We start from the raw sequence: 15,394 nt of genomic DNA, 5'->3' as shown, positions 1-15,394 counted from the left end.
TGAAGCTAGAGTCAAGAAGGCACTGACAACAAGTCAAGTCCTTGCTGCACTTTCCATAAAGCGCACCGCCTGCTCTGTGCATGCCTCCTCGTTGGACTTGAGGGGATCCGACTCCCCTCGAGCCCACCAGTCACCATCAATGGCCAGCTACCATTCACCTATTTGGGAATTCCACTTCGGAGTTGGGACTACAAAACCATTGGTCAAAGATTATGCTCCCCTAATTTGCAGAGTTGACAGAAAATTATCTGCTAGTTCAGTTTGCCTTTCATATTCAGGCAGGCTGCAACTTATTAACTCAGTTGTTTCCTCTCTCCCTACATACTTCATGTGCACCCTGAGTTTGCCTAAAACAGTGATAGCAATGATTGACATGTTTAGAAAAATTATCTTTGGAGAGGCTATGATTTTAATGCTAAAGGCTATAATCTAGCTGCCTGGGAGATGGTTATTGTACCAAAGGATAAAGGAGGTCTGGGGATAAAAGATCTATATTTGCAGAATGATGCCCTTTTGCTAAAGCACCTCCATAAATTTTATAATAAATTAGACATGCCATGTGTTATGACCGGCGTCCAGTATCAAAGGCGCCGGCCCATTAGTGGCTAATGGCTGATAGCAGCCGGATGGGTTAGGGGCCTAAAGGCCCATAGTATTATTTCTATTATTTCCATTAGCTATAAATATCAATTGTAAGACACTTGGATAATTAAGCAAGAGTAATCTAATTACTCGGCTTCCTTTGGGAGCCGGGAGTTGCCCTAGCCGCCGCCCTGTTCTTCTCCCTCCCCCTCGCGATCACGGCGCCCCGCCGCCATGCCCTGCATCCGGCCTCCCCGCACACGTACAACCTCCGATCGACCAAGGGGAGGGTACAGGTTCGTATCAACCTGGTATCAGCCATGTCGATCCAACCCTCCACCGCCGCCGTTATGCCCTCATCCACGCCGGCGCTTTCTGCCTCCGACGTCCTGCCCCAGGCGGCCATGTCAACGTCGGCCCTGGTGCCGACCTCCTCGTAGCTGCTGGCACAGGGCGCGCCAAGGGTGCCGCGCGCCGTCTTCACGCCCGAACAGACGACAGACGCGATCGTCGACCTCAACCACGGCTTGGCCAAGCTGTGGCTGACAATGAACACCATGCTCCAGCTCTTCAACACCTCGCTGCCGCAGTATGGCGTACCACAGTTGTAGTATGGCGTGCCACCGCATTAGCCGCTCCTACCTCCGCCGCCCTCGTCGGTCGTGTTTCAGCACTCGCCGCCGGTCTCCTACCCCTACGGGATGCCCTCCAATGCAGGGCTCTCGACGGCACCGTCGCCTACTTCATCGTCCGTCCCGATCCATCAGCTCCATTTTCCACCATCGCCGTCCTAGATTCCGCCATGGGCGCTGAACTCCTCTGGGCCGGTCTACACGTCGGTGCCCCCCCCCCATCACACGTGCCCGATCATGGCGCACCGATGGTGTCTGGCACCCTCTACGGCGGCACGGATGGCCTCCTCGTCCCTGGCAGCAGTGTGGCGCCATCGCCTCCATCCTACCATGAGCCCGGCTACGGGGGGGGGGGGTTGCCCCTAAATCAGCGCAAGGCAACGGGCCACCCAAGTTCCACAAGATCGAGTTCACGACGTACGATGGCTCCGTCGATCCGCTGAACTAGCTCACGCACTGTGAGCAATTCTTCTGAGGCCAACTCACGCCGGCATCGCAGCACACCTGGATGGCATCCTATAACCTCACAGGCGACGCCCAGACGTGGTACTATGCCCTCGAGCAGGACGAGGGCCAGCCGCCATGGGATCGGTTCAAGGACTCCACCTATTCGCGGCACTCGCCTAGCAGAGCTAGGCCGACTGCTCTTCCACTCCACGGTGGATGAGTTCGTAGGCCGTTTTCAAGCGGTCCTGGCTCATGCCTGGGAAATCTCCACCCACCAGAAAGCAAAACTCTTCATGGGCGGCCTGCCTGACCACATTTGCATGGACGTGGAGATGCACGACCCCGGTGACCTCTAGATGGCCATGTACCTGGCGTGCACTTTCGAACGCAAGGCCACGGCCCTTGCGGCACCAGCACAGCATGGCGCTCGCCCTCCCCAGCGGCAGACTCCTTCGGCTCACTCAACCGCTAGGGGAGGGACTCCAGCCGGTGCGCTAGCTCCTACTGCGCCGAACCCGACCGGCCCCGCGACACCCGCCCACACTTTCCGTCGCTTGACACCGGTAGAGATGCTCGAGCACCATCGCCAGGGGCTTTGCTACAACTGCAATGAGCAGTACGTGCACAGCCACATCTGCCCGTGTGTCTTCTACCTGGAGTCCTCCGACTACATCGATGATGACGTCTTCACCGGGGCAGAGGACGCCGCGGAAGCCGCTACCGAGGACCCCACGGCACCACCAAATGGAGCTACTGCTAATGCTCTTGTGGTCTCTGTGTATGCTCTTGCAGGGATCCACACCTACCACACCATGCTGCTACCTGTCACCATCAACGGGGAACGTCTCCTTGCCCTGCTGGACACCGGCTCCACACACACTTTCCTCCAGGGTACGGTCATGCGCCGCCTAGGGATTGTTCCACATGGCGGCAACAACCTTCGTGTCACTGTCGCGAACGGGGAGCGTTTGCCATGCGAGGGGATCACCCAAGATCTGCCCGTCCTCATCGGTGGCAAGTCCTTCCCCGTCACGTGTGTGGGGCTCGCCCTCGGCTGCTTCGACTTCATCCTCGGCGTCGACTTCCTGGGAGCTTTGGGGCCTCTCATGTGGGACTTCGAGGGCCTCACCGTCTCCTTCCAGTGAGGCGACCGGCGCGTCACGTGGCAGTGCATGGGCGCCCTGGGTGCTTCGACACACCAGCAGCGCCTGGCCACGACCACGACTGACCAACAGCGGCCACTGCTGGATCAGCTCCTACAGCAACATGGGGCCATCTTCGATGAGCCGCGTGGCCTTCCACCTAGGCGCACCTACGACCACCGCATCCACCTCCTACCGGGGACCGCGCCAGTGGCGGTGCGGCCCTATCGGTACCCGTAGCTCTAGAAGGATGAGCTAGAGCGGCAATGTGCCGCCATGTTGGAGCAGGGCATCATTTGGCCGAGCTCGTCACCATTCTTCGTCCCTATGCTGCTCGTCAAGAAGTCGGACGGGTCGTGGCGTTTCTGCATCGACTACCACACGCTCAACGACAAGACGTCCAAGGACAAGTTCCCGATCCCGGTGGTCGACGAGCTCCTCGACGAGCTCCGCGGGGCATGCTTCTTCACCAAGCTCGACCTCCGCTCGGGCTATCACCAAGTGCGCATGCACCCGGCGGACATCGGGAAGACCGCTTTCCGCACCCACCATGGCCACTTCGAGTTCTTGGTGATGCCGTTTGGGCTGTCCAACGCCCCGGCAACTTTCCAAGCCCTAATGAACGACGTCCTCCGGCCCTTTCTTCGCAGGTTCGTGCTGGTCTTCTTCGATGACATCTTGATCTACAGCTCTTCGTGGTCCAAGCACCTCCAGCACGTCGGCCTCATCTTCTCCGCCTTGAAGGCTCATGGCCTCTACCTAAAGAGGTCCAAGTGCTCCTTTGGGATGCTCTCTGTCAACTACCTCAGGCACGTCATCTCCGCCGACGGCGTCGCTATGGACAGCGACAAGGTGGCTGCGGTCTCCTCATGGCCGATGCCGCGTTCACCCCGGGGCGTCCGAGGCTTCCTCAGGCTTGCGGGCTACTACCGCAAGTTCATCCGCGACTTCGGCTCCATCGCAGCTCTACTCACTCGTCTCCTGCGCAAGGAGGCGTTCGCCTGGACGCCGGAGGCGGCGGAGGCCTTCGACGCCCTCAAGAGGGCCTTGTCATCAGCCCCTGTTTTGCAGATGCTGGATTTCACTCGTGAGTTCGTCGTCAACTGCGACGCCTTAGGCGTAGGCTTCGGCACCGTCCTCCACCAGGGGTCGGGCCCCCTAGCGTTCTTCAGCAGACCCTTCGTCACGTGCCATGTCAAGCTCGCGGCCTACGAGCGTGAGCTCATCGGACTGGTGCAGGCGGTCCGGCACTGGCGGCCGTACTTGTGGGGACGTCGTTTCCTCGTCCGCACCGACCACTACAGTTTGAAGTTCCTACTCAACCAATGGCTTTCCACTCTTCCGCAACATCAGTGGGTTAGCAAGTTGCTCGGGTTCGACTTCGCAGTGGAATACCGCCCCGGATGACTCAACTCGGTGGCGGATGTGCTGTCCCGTCGCGACGAGGACGCAGTGGCAACATTCCCCTTGTCCGGGCCGTCCTTCGCCCTCTACGACGACATCCGGGCAGCCACCTGGGAGGACCTAGTGGCACGCGGCCTCCTGCAGCAACAGGCCGCGGGGACGCTGGAGGCGCCCTGGACCACCGCGGATGGCTTCCTCCTTCATGGCAAACGTGTCTACGTTCCCGACCTGCAGGACTTGCGCCATCAGGTGGTGACCTTGGCGCATACCACGGAGCATGAGGGCGTCTAGAAGACCCTCGTGCGTCTGCGCAGCGACTTCTACATTTCCAGCGACCGCAAGCTTGTACAAGACTACGTCCGCACGTGTGGTGTGTGTCAGCGCAACAAAACGCCCACGACACAACCGGCCGGTCTCCTACAGCCCTTGGATGTGCCTTCCCAAGTGTGGGCCGACATCTCCATGGATTTCATCGATGCCCTTCCCAAGGTCCATGGTAAATCTGTGATCCTAACGGTGGTGGATCGCTTCTCCAAGTACGCGCACTTCATCGCCCTCAGCCACCCCTACACGGCCGCGTCGGTGGCTCGCGCCTTCTTCGACGGGATCGTGTGGCTTCATGGCTTCCCCACTTCCATCGTCAGCGACCGCGATCCGGTCTTCACCAGCCACTTGTGGAGGGATTTGTTTCGCCTTGCAGGTGTGAAGCAGTGGCTCAGCACGGCCTTTCACCCTCAGACGGACGGCCAGTCTGAGATCGTCAACAAAGTGATCGCCATGTACTTGCGCTGTGCGACCGGTGATAGGCCGCGCTCATGGGTCGACTGGCTACCATGGGCGGAGTACTGCTACAACACGTCGTACCACACGGCGCTTTGTGCGACTCCATTCAAGATTGTCTATGGCCGCCCACCGCCTTCCCTTCTGCCCCACCAGGAGGGGGCGGCTGAGATAGAGGACGCGGACGCCATGCTCTGAGACCGCGACGCGTTCCTGGTCGAGGTCCGGGAGCGCCTCCTCCAGGCACAACAACACGCCAAGGAGCGCTACGACGAGCACCATCGGGCTGTGGACTTCGCTGTGGCGATTGGGTGCTGCTTCGACTTCTTCACCGCCCCACCCACACGCTCGCGACGCCGGCCAAGGGCAAGCTTCGTCCTCGCTATGCTGGCCCGTTCCGCGTACTGGAACGCATTGGGCAGGTGGCCTATCGTCTACAGCTACCCAAGACTGCACGCCTCCATGATGTCTTCCACGTCGGGCTGCTCAAGCAGTGGCGTGGTGCTCCTCCGGCGACGCCGGCGGTGGTGCCACCCGTTTTCGAGGGGCGCCTGCTACCGGCCCCGGAGCAGGTCGTGCGTGCTGAGCTGCGCCGCGGCCATTGGAAGCTGTTGGTCAAGTGGCATGGCCTTCCGACTGATGTTGCGACATGGGAAGCTCTCGATGACTTCAAAGCCCTCTACCCCGATGTACAGCTCGAGGACGAGCTGTTTGTCGACGCGGGGAGAGATGTTATGACCGGCGTCCAATATCAAAGGCGCCGGCCCATTAGTGGCTAATGGCTGATAGCAGCCGGATGGGTTAGGGGCCTAAAGGCCCATAGTATTATTTCTATTATTTCCATTAGCTATAAATATCAATTGTAAGACACTTGGATAATTAAGCAAGAGTAATCTAATTACTCGGCTTCCTTTGAGAGCCGGGAGTTGCCCTAGTCGCTGCCCTGTTCTTCTCCCTCCCCCTCGCGATCACGGCGCCCCGCCGCCGTGCCCTGCATCCGGCCTCCCCGCACACGTACAACCTCCGATCGACCAAGGGGAGGGTAAAGGTTCGTATCACCATGGGTATAGTTGATCTGGAATACTTATTTTCAGCATAAGGTCCCTCACCTGGCTCTTGCTAAAGGATTTTTTGGTGGAAAGACATACTCAAGTTGAATGTGTAGTTCAGAGGCATTGCTCATTGTCTGTCAGGCATGGGTAACACAGTTGGTCTTTGGGAGGACAATATTCAGCAGCAACCCTTTTCTCTCAAATTTCCCAACTTTTATGCTTATGTTAACAACAAAAATATGTAAGTGAAGGATGGTTTGGCTGCAACCAATCTACTAGATATTTTCAGGCTACCAATGTCTAGAATGACATACAATGAATTCCTTGTCTTCAGGGAAGACCTGGACTCCCTCAGAGCAGATAATGATCAAACTGTTGTTTGGGTCTATCAATGGAGTGGGGGTGCTTTATAGCTCCAGACAATACTACAGACATCACTTTGGGGGTGTCACGCCGCCCTCCTCCTTTCTGTTGGATTTGGAAAGCAAAGTACATGCCAAAAATCAAGTTTTTTTTGCTTGGCTGCTATTGGCAGATAGATTTAACACAAGAGATCTACTTAGAAGAAGACACAAGCATCTTGAAGAAGGGTACCATTGTGTGTTATGTCACGAACAGGTAGATGAGACCTCACTGCATTTATTGTTTGAATGCACTTCCATCGTCAGTAGATGGTTTGCTGTTGGCATATAGGCCTCGTTCGGCTTACCTCATATTCGGCTTGTTCGGCTTCTTTTTTCAGCTGGAACAGTGTTTTTCTCTCACACCAATTCAGCCGGAACAGTATTTTTCAGTCAGTTTCAGCCAACTTTCAGACCAGCGAACGGGGCCATAGTGGGATCTGCAAGGGAGTGTATGTCAAACGCTGATGCATCAACATCACAATTTTGTTGGCCCACTTCATGGACGTGTTCATGATCAGTGCTTGGTGCATCTGGAAGGAGAGGAATGATTTCACTTTTAATCATAAAGTCCCCTCACTAGAGAATTGGAAGCAGCTTTTCAAGAATGAAGTTAAACTTCATCTCTTCAGACTACCCAACGCCAACCGAGTCTTAGTGATGAATTGGATTAACATGTTTTAATTTTCTTTTCCACTTGCCCTCGTGGCTCTAGCCTTATGTCCTTTGTTTGTTTTCTTCTAGGTGAGTCCTAGGTGAGTTTTCTCCTTTCTGTTTTCTGTTAGCAGCCAGCTAACACAGTTGTAACTTTCATTTCTCGGTTTTAATATATTTCACTCGGGGGCATGCTCCACAGTCTTCCTTAAAAAAAACTGATCGACCTTTATCGTTCAATAAAAAGGACGTACCCAGTGCAGAGAGCTCCCGCTCTGTGCGGGGTCTGGGGAAGGGTGTCAGTGGCAAGCCTTACCCTCGCATGTGCAATGCGAGGAGACCGCGACTCGAACCCGGGACCTTCTGGTCACAGGCGGTAAGACTCTACCGCTTGCACCAGGCCCGCCCTTCAGCCTTTATCGCTCAATCCGTTTGTAAATTTGAACTCTAACAGCATGATGTCGGCTTCCAAGTTACTCATTAGACAATCCTTACATAATGGTGTTTTACCATCTTCTCTCATTGTCTCTCGCTTTCTCAGCTATCTATCACTAAGAAATGTGCTCTCTCCATTACGTAGCAGCTGAGAAATGATATCGTCATGCTCGGTGTCGTCAGCTAGCGTATTCGTAAACACATCATTAACGGTAGGCACAGGTTGCATGTTGACACCGGTTTCCTCGTTAGTAACAGCCTTGTGGAGAGGTACGTCAGGCATGGTCACATCATCATTGTTTTTCTGCGGAACATTCATACCAACTTCTCCATGCATACTCCATATCATATAGTTTGGCATGAACCCCGTGGTAAACAAGTGCATTCATATAGACTTAATTCTAGCCCATTTTCTTATATTGATGCAATCTTTGCATGGGCAAAAGACAGAGTTTCTATCCCCAGCATCGGCTTTGGCATTGGCGAGAAACTTGCTGACGCCAAGCATGTACTGCTTGTCCGTTCAGGACAGATACATCCACTCTCGATCCATCTCTGCAAAAAAAAAAATATTAAGACTTCATGCCACATAAAATTGGGGAGAGTAATTACAGAGGACTAATAACAAGTGTAGCTTCATGAACAACAATTGTAGCTTGAAAGTACAATTTATTCTACACTAATTTAATTTAGTCACCCCAATTTGGAAAAAAATTATTCTACACTAATTATTAAAAAATTAAAATTGGTAGCCTCTTATAAATTAAAAATCATAGCCCCATAAAAAACAATTATTGTACACTAATCAAGAATAATTATTCTACTCCATGCCACATAAAAATGGAGACACTAATTTAAAAAAACTAAAATTAGAGACTTAATCATGAACAACAATGTAGCTCCAAACAATGTTTTGGTAGGTGACACATGAATTAATTTGCTCATCAAAATTGTAAAAGAATCTACTCACCAACCTTTTAGATGATAGATTTACCATAATTTGCTTGGATGCCTTTCACAAAATCCAATTGGAAAGTGCTCTCTAAATGGAGAAACAACTAGAATGAAAATGAAGCAATGTAGCCATGAAAACACCGGTAAAACAACAAAATCAAAGAAGTGGATGCTTGTTACTAACTTTAAAGCAAAAAGATCAAACTCATTCTTCAAAATCCAAGAGCTTCATGATGAAGAGCAGCCATAACAATGGATGAAGGGGGTAAAACGCGTGCCTCTGTGCTCGGGATGGGAGAGAGGAGCCGAGGAGGGAGGGGAGGACGGCGGCAACTTTTTGTACTGTCAATTTATCACCATCGGTTCTTGGCTAGAACCGATAGTGATAGCTCCACATCACTGTCGGTTCTTGGCTAGAACCGGTAGTGATATGTGACCTTCGACTCATTGTCAGTTCTAGCCATAAACCGACAGTGGCGTGGACTTTCACTGTCAGTTTTCGCTGAGCCCCAATTATTTTCTTATTTTCAAGCTCAGAACCGACAGTGAAGGTTTATCACTGTCGGCTAGTATCTTATCTTGCAAGGCTGCATCTTTTGACCTCTTGCTTGATTCGGCATTAGTTAGTTATCGATCTCTGCTACTTCTGCATCTTATGATCTCTTGCTAGACTTAGTAGAATCACAGTTATCTTGCCTCGATTAAGATATATCGTCCTGTATCTTTTGAATCTGTTGTTTAGCTAATGGTGAAAGATTGATTTATTTAATGAAAACATCTGATTAGTTCTTATTAGCCGATAGTTCTTATCTTGCCCTTATTTAAGCTTTTATTGTACTTTTATCTTGTAGTGATTAAATCCACTGGCTCCCTGTTGTTAACGCTGTCTCAATTTGATCCGATAGATAGCGACAGTAGATTAATTGCTATTAGCTTGTTAGTTTTCTTTGTGATAAGTTAATTGTTTATTAATTGCTTAATCATCATCGGCCCACTAGCCGATGACTTGCACTTCATGATCATCCTCTGTGTTGATTCGGTTCAGACAGCCGATGACCTATTCATGCTTATAAGGATGCTGGAATCGGCCTCATGGATGATATCTTATTTATCATGATTTATTTTGTTGCACTGCTATTGCTACTAGAATCAGGATCACGTCAGCCTGATTGGCCGATCGCGTTGGACTTTAAAGAGATTATTTCTATCTTGTCAGATGAATGGTCAAACTGACAGGCACGCTCGCGATTCTCCAAAATCAACAGGACCCTACAAAGCACGCCCGCGAATCTCCAAAATCAACAGGACCCTACACTGGAGCTAAGCAGATCTTCTAGGCTTGTTGTGACGACAAGGGATCTCCATCGGCCAAGTCCTAATCGGCCAGTGACCGGGATTTTTCGATGTCAATAGAAACATTCCTAATAAAGTGTTTTGTGATTTGATGCAATGTAGGACAATGCACCTTGCTAAATACACTCTAGAGGACCCTAGGAGTTAACAAATCTGTAAGTGCCATATGCATGCAAGAACCCTATATATATGCACATTCCATCCATCTTAGAACACTCAAAATGTGTTCTATCGGACAGTCCACCCACACTTCGAACCTTTCTGAGTAATTGCCTAAAACTTTATCGGACAGTCCGTGGAAACCATCGAACGGTCTAATGACCTACTTATCTCGCCACTAGAGAGGATGCAATCGATGCATACACTGACAGATGGTCTTACCTCACTAATGGATGGTCTGGCGGACCCAACACTTGAGTTTTCTGACCAAAAACAAGTCCATGCACTATCAGACGGATAGATTTAGACCATCGGATGGTCTAATCGAACCAATACTTAGACCGTTAGGACAGCCAGACTTCACCGTACTGGACGATTCCAACTCTGTAATCTCATAGTACAAGGTTGAATAGACGGTCTGATCCCACCAGTCGGACAATCCAATAGAACCTCGACAACACCTGTGTACTTACACTTCAACACATATGTTGTATACTATTAGGCCATATGTTGTACATCATTATACACATGTTCAAAGTGTCACATTTATAGCATAATCAATTTACCATTAGGTGAAGAACCACACAAGGAACGAAGAAACCTCAAATGATGACGTGACCCCCCCAAGCACGAAGTTGTACCATGTTGGGGGAACGCCCTTGCAATGACACCCCCTTCCCCCTTCGTACCTTCATACCAGAGCCTTCATAGGGACTCAACGCCATCGAACCACCGCTATAGGGTCTTGTCGGCAAAGGCAACTCCGCTAAGGCACTTTCGTCTATGGGAGCACTCACTGTCGTCCCTCACCCTGACCTCAGCAACGAGGCCCAATGATCACTCACACCAGCAAAGTTGCTCTAGCAAAGCCAGCTCCACAAGCATCCTCGCTAGCTCTGCCTTTGGGTTTCACTAAGATGATGATGTGAAGCTTTGTTTTGTAGGGTCAAATACCAATAGCGAAGGTGACGAACCAGGGGTGACCTTCGCGGGCATGCATCCTCAATGCTCTAAAACCGCGCCTGGGTGATGACGCCATAGGTCCCCCATGACAGAAGCCCCAACAGCATCAGGCGGGTGATTGAAGACAAAGCATTAAATGTCCGCTTTGCCCCTGTCCACTTTGAGAATATTCCTTTGTAACGCTATTATAAATTTTATTGCACCCTTGGTGATGGCTATAAGTACTAGGTGGGCATGACTTTATATATGATGAATTAATGGTCATTTACACCTGAAATTATTGCACTTGCTCATCTCCCCGCCCTTTTCTCTTTCCTATGGGGAACCCTCGGCCTCCACCCTCGCAAGCTTCCCATGGACGAGGGTGCGGAGGTAGAGCAAGACCCCAACATACCACCACCACTTGAGAACCAAGGTAGGCTCCTAAGCATTCCTACTTTGCTAATTGCATAAGTGGCCTATGATTAAGTATTGCATTTATATTACAATATGACTAGTGAACCATTGTACCCAGTTGAGCTTATTGCCTTTTGGTCCTTATACCTTGTATCTTGTTTATTTTTAGTTGTTGTGTAATACATGCTTAGTACTGCTTAGAGCAGTAGAAAGTCGGGAAAGTGATGGCTTTGTCACATCTCGCGTGTTATATGACTTGCTTGTCCACTAAGAAACATGAGATGGAGCAAAAATCTAAAACTTCGGAACACATGATGAGAAATGAATTGAGGATCCACGAGGGCTTGGGCCATGGCAAGGCAGGACAAATCTTGAATGGTTTAGCTCCTGGGCCCATTAATAAGGACCATTTACCTGTGGTCGTAAGATATGAACATACTTGTACAAACCACTTTGTCATGAATGGGTGTGGCAAGCATAGTACATTGTTGCGATATGTTTTCTCATAGATTCGGCGCGATGTGTAGCGAGGGGTAGCTAGAAACGGCTAGTACTTTGGCTCATGTTGTAACCATTCATGGGCATCATTGGCCTGGACTTGGAAAAGGTTGAGGCAATGAGTTACCCCTTATGTACCGACAGGTTGTATGGGCAGTAGCCTTGTCTTTGGTGGGGTTAGTGTGTACCCCTCTATGGAGTTCAAACTATATACACAGTATATGCTTCTAGATACAAAGTAGTGTTGTGAGAGGACTCATGGAAGACTGAGCTCCACTTTGATAATTGCTTAATCATATCAACAATGCTACACTTGCTTAGCTGATAAGATCACCTTACTTTGTGTTCAACTGCCTTTATGCAAAACCAACCACATTCCTTGCTACAAGATTAAATTGCATAATCCTTGCTTATTATAAGGGTAATTCCTATTGGGTACAATTGTGTACTCCCCCGCCTATCACTTAAGCTTTTGCAGGTACTGTCCCTCTAGCTTATGGGCTCTTCTATGAGTCCTCAAAGGACAGGAGTGGTAGACAGTTGACCTACGTGCCATAGGCTTATGGAGGTCGTACACCCATAAGTGTGTATCAAACTTATGTATTTGAACTAAGCCTTTCGCTAGTACTCTGAGTATGACGTGTTATGACTAAGCATGTGGAACAAACTTGTTGTAAACTTAACTATCTTTTTAATTTGTGATGTGAACTTGATATGAGTTGTGATGTGGGTCTCTGCTGTAATGGTCCTAGAAGGTCAGACATTGGTACACTATATGCGTAGTGTACCGAGATGATCCACTAAGTTGGTTTATCTAACTAATAGTAGTCCATGGAAGACTATCTAGTTAGGTTACTAGCCAAGAGGGAGGTGATCCTGACAAGCTAATTGTCCCCAGCCGGTCGGACGGGTATCAGAGCATGTAGAGGATTCCCATTACCACTTGCGTTCTAGTAAGTGAGGAACGTTTTAGTCTATTCAACTTGATTCACTTAAAGAATAGAAACTTTTGAACCAAATAAGTTGAGTGTTAAGGATGTCACTTCTTGTTATGTTAGTTAACCTTGTCTATCTTAGAGCTATTTTTATCCCTTTCCTAATGGGTTGAGTTTTGCAAATAAGAAGCTCTAACTTTTCTTGTCTTACATGGATAGATGGAGGTTGGGAAGCTAGTGATGGCTTACCATGGGGCGAACATTGAAGGATTCCCAGCTTTGCTTGAGGAGGTGATGTGGCGTGGCAACTTCTCCTATCGCCTGGAGTATGTTGTCTATGCCAAGGGCTATAGGCATGGAATGGTGGACTACATGGCCAATGTGCGACTGCCTAGCACCTCACCATGGTTGATGAAGAGATTGATAGGGTGATATGGGCAAAGGGTACCTCGATGGACTTGGCGATCTAGTCAGTGGCCTATCAAGCCATAGTCGTGCTCCGAGAAGAGCTTGTGATGTTGGAGCCAGATTCATTCCAGCATTTCCCCATAAGGATCAAGATGAATGGAGTTCACGATTCCGGATGATGACCTCTAGAGATTCACTGTATGCTAGAAGGATGACCGAGTCCATGAAGAACCAAGATCAGATGATTCAATGTATGAACGCACAAATCCACCTTACACCTATCCGGAAGCTCATGGGTTTTCACTTCCCCTAGGGTGAACAACACCAAGCAAGGGCTTTAGCCCTACTGAGAGTAGAGGAAGACCGAGCATAATTAGATAGTGGGCCTAGTTTCTATTTTATTTTTATTTAGGAACAAATTATGTACAACTGTAGGAGAAAGGCACAAAACTAGCTCTACACTCTTCTTTGACACCTAGAATAATGATGCCGCGATCTCAACCTCTTCTTTTCGTCTGCGCTACAGCAATGTCTGGCATCTTCAACTCTATTCTGATGGTGAAGAATTGTAAGCCTGCATTCTTTGGAGGGTTTTGAAGGGGACCGTGATGCCTAAGAGGGGGGATGAATTAGGCAACTTGAAAAACTTCAATTCTAAACTATGGCCTCTTGTTCTAACCTTAGCAAAACCTATGCAAAAGATAAATTATCTAAATGTGTAACTACGGTTTTACTAGTGTGTTGCTATCTCTACCGCAAAAGGAGTAATTCAATCAATGTAAATACAGAAACTAAAGAGCAAGGTAGAGACATACAAACTCCCATCGACGACTCCGATATTTTTACCAAGGTATCAAGAAGTATGCAAGCTCCCCCCCTAGTCCTCGTTGGAGCCCCTCGTAAGGAATCCCTCACAAGGGCCAAGCTCCTGGTTGGGTAACTCCATGAATAGACTCAGGCCTTCCCCACGCGCAAGTGGGTCTCTGACATGCCTTCTGGCAAGCCTCTCCCAGATGCATGGTGGCAGCCACACCACAAACGCGGTTGGTGTGATCTCGTAAGACTTTAAGCCCCTCCGATGTACAACAATGGTGCTCGTAAGCACCGGGTAGCAAGAGGTATGCAAACCTCACTAAACACTAGGCCTAAACCTAGAGTAAGCGCATAAGTGGTGGTCTAATCAACCTAAGCACTTCGCAAAGCACCTACGCTAATCACCTAGTAAAACACTAAGCACTATGCAAGTGGAGATCACTAAAATGGTGTATCAACATCCTTGGTATATTTCCTCCGCTCCACACCCCTCATTTGGCCAGTTGGGGATTGTATTTATAAGCCCCACTGAGAAAGTAGCCGTTGGGGATGAAATCCCGTTTTTCTGCTACTAACCGGGCACTGGAGACGTCATAATTGGACGCGTCCGGTCGTCCCGACCGTTGGAGCCACGAACACTTGATCGGACACGGCCAGCGTCCGGTCACCTGCCATCGGACGCGTCTGGTCGTAGTTTTGCCGCTCTGGAATCTCTCTGTACTCGATTGGATGCTGCTGCCCTGTGTCCGGTCGGTTGCCGCTAGCGTCTGGTCTAGCGTCTGGTCGCTGCTGATGATGCATGTCTACCGAGCCTCTGATCCAGCGTCCGGTCGCCTCTTCGAGCATCCGGTCCAGCGTCCGGTTGCCTCTACGAGCTCGTTTCTTCGCGATCTTATGTACGGCTTGGTTCTTATCTTCATGCTTGGACTTTGCTTGATATCTTGAGTCTTCTCTTATGCTCTTAAGGTCTTGGTTATGGTGTTGATCATTGGATCATCACGTCGCCTTCATCCAAGTCACGTCTTGCACCCTATTGAACTACAAAACAAACACTTACAAATTCATTAGTCCAATTTGGTTGTGTTGGTCATCAAACACCAAAATCCAAAGTAAATGGGCCAAGGGTCCATTTTCCTTACAATCTCCCCCTTTTTGGTGGTTGATGACAACACGACCAAAGCAAGCAAATAATAGAATTTTGAAGTTTAAAAACTACCTACTTGCTAGGATGCAATGCAAGGGGCAAGATTATATGATCTAAAAGATACTACTTGTAAGACTATATAGAAACTTATCTTGCCCTTGCAAATGTCCCCATGTGGTATTATAGATTTAAGCCTTGCTTCCTACAAGTTTTCCCATTACATAGGCTAATCCATAATCCAC

The sequence above is a fragment of the Miscanthus floridulus genome, chromosome 7 (assembly GCF_019320115.1).
Source record: "Miscanthus floridulus cultivar M001 chromosome 7, ASM1932011v1, whole genome shotgun sequence".
Taxonomy (NCBI): domain Eukaryota; kingdom Viridiplantae; phylum Streptophyta; class Magnoliopsida; order Poales; family Poaceae; genus Miscanthus; species Miscanthus floridulus.
Note: the sequence above shows the minus strand (reverse complement) of the source record.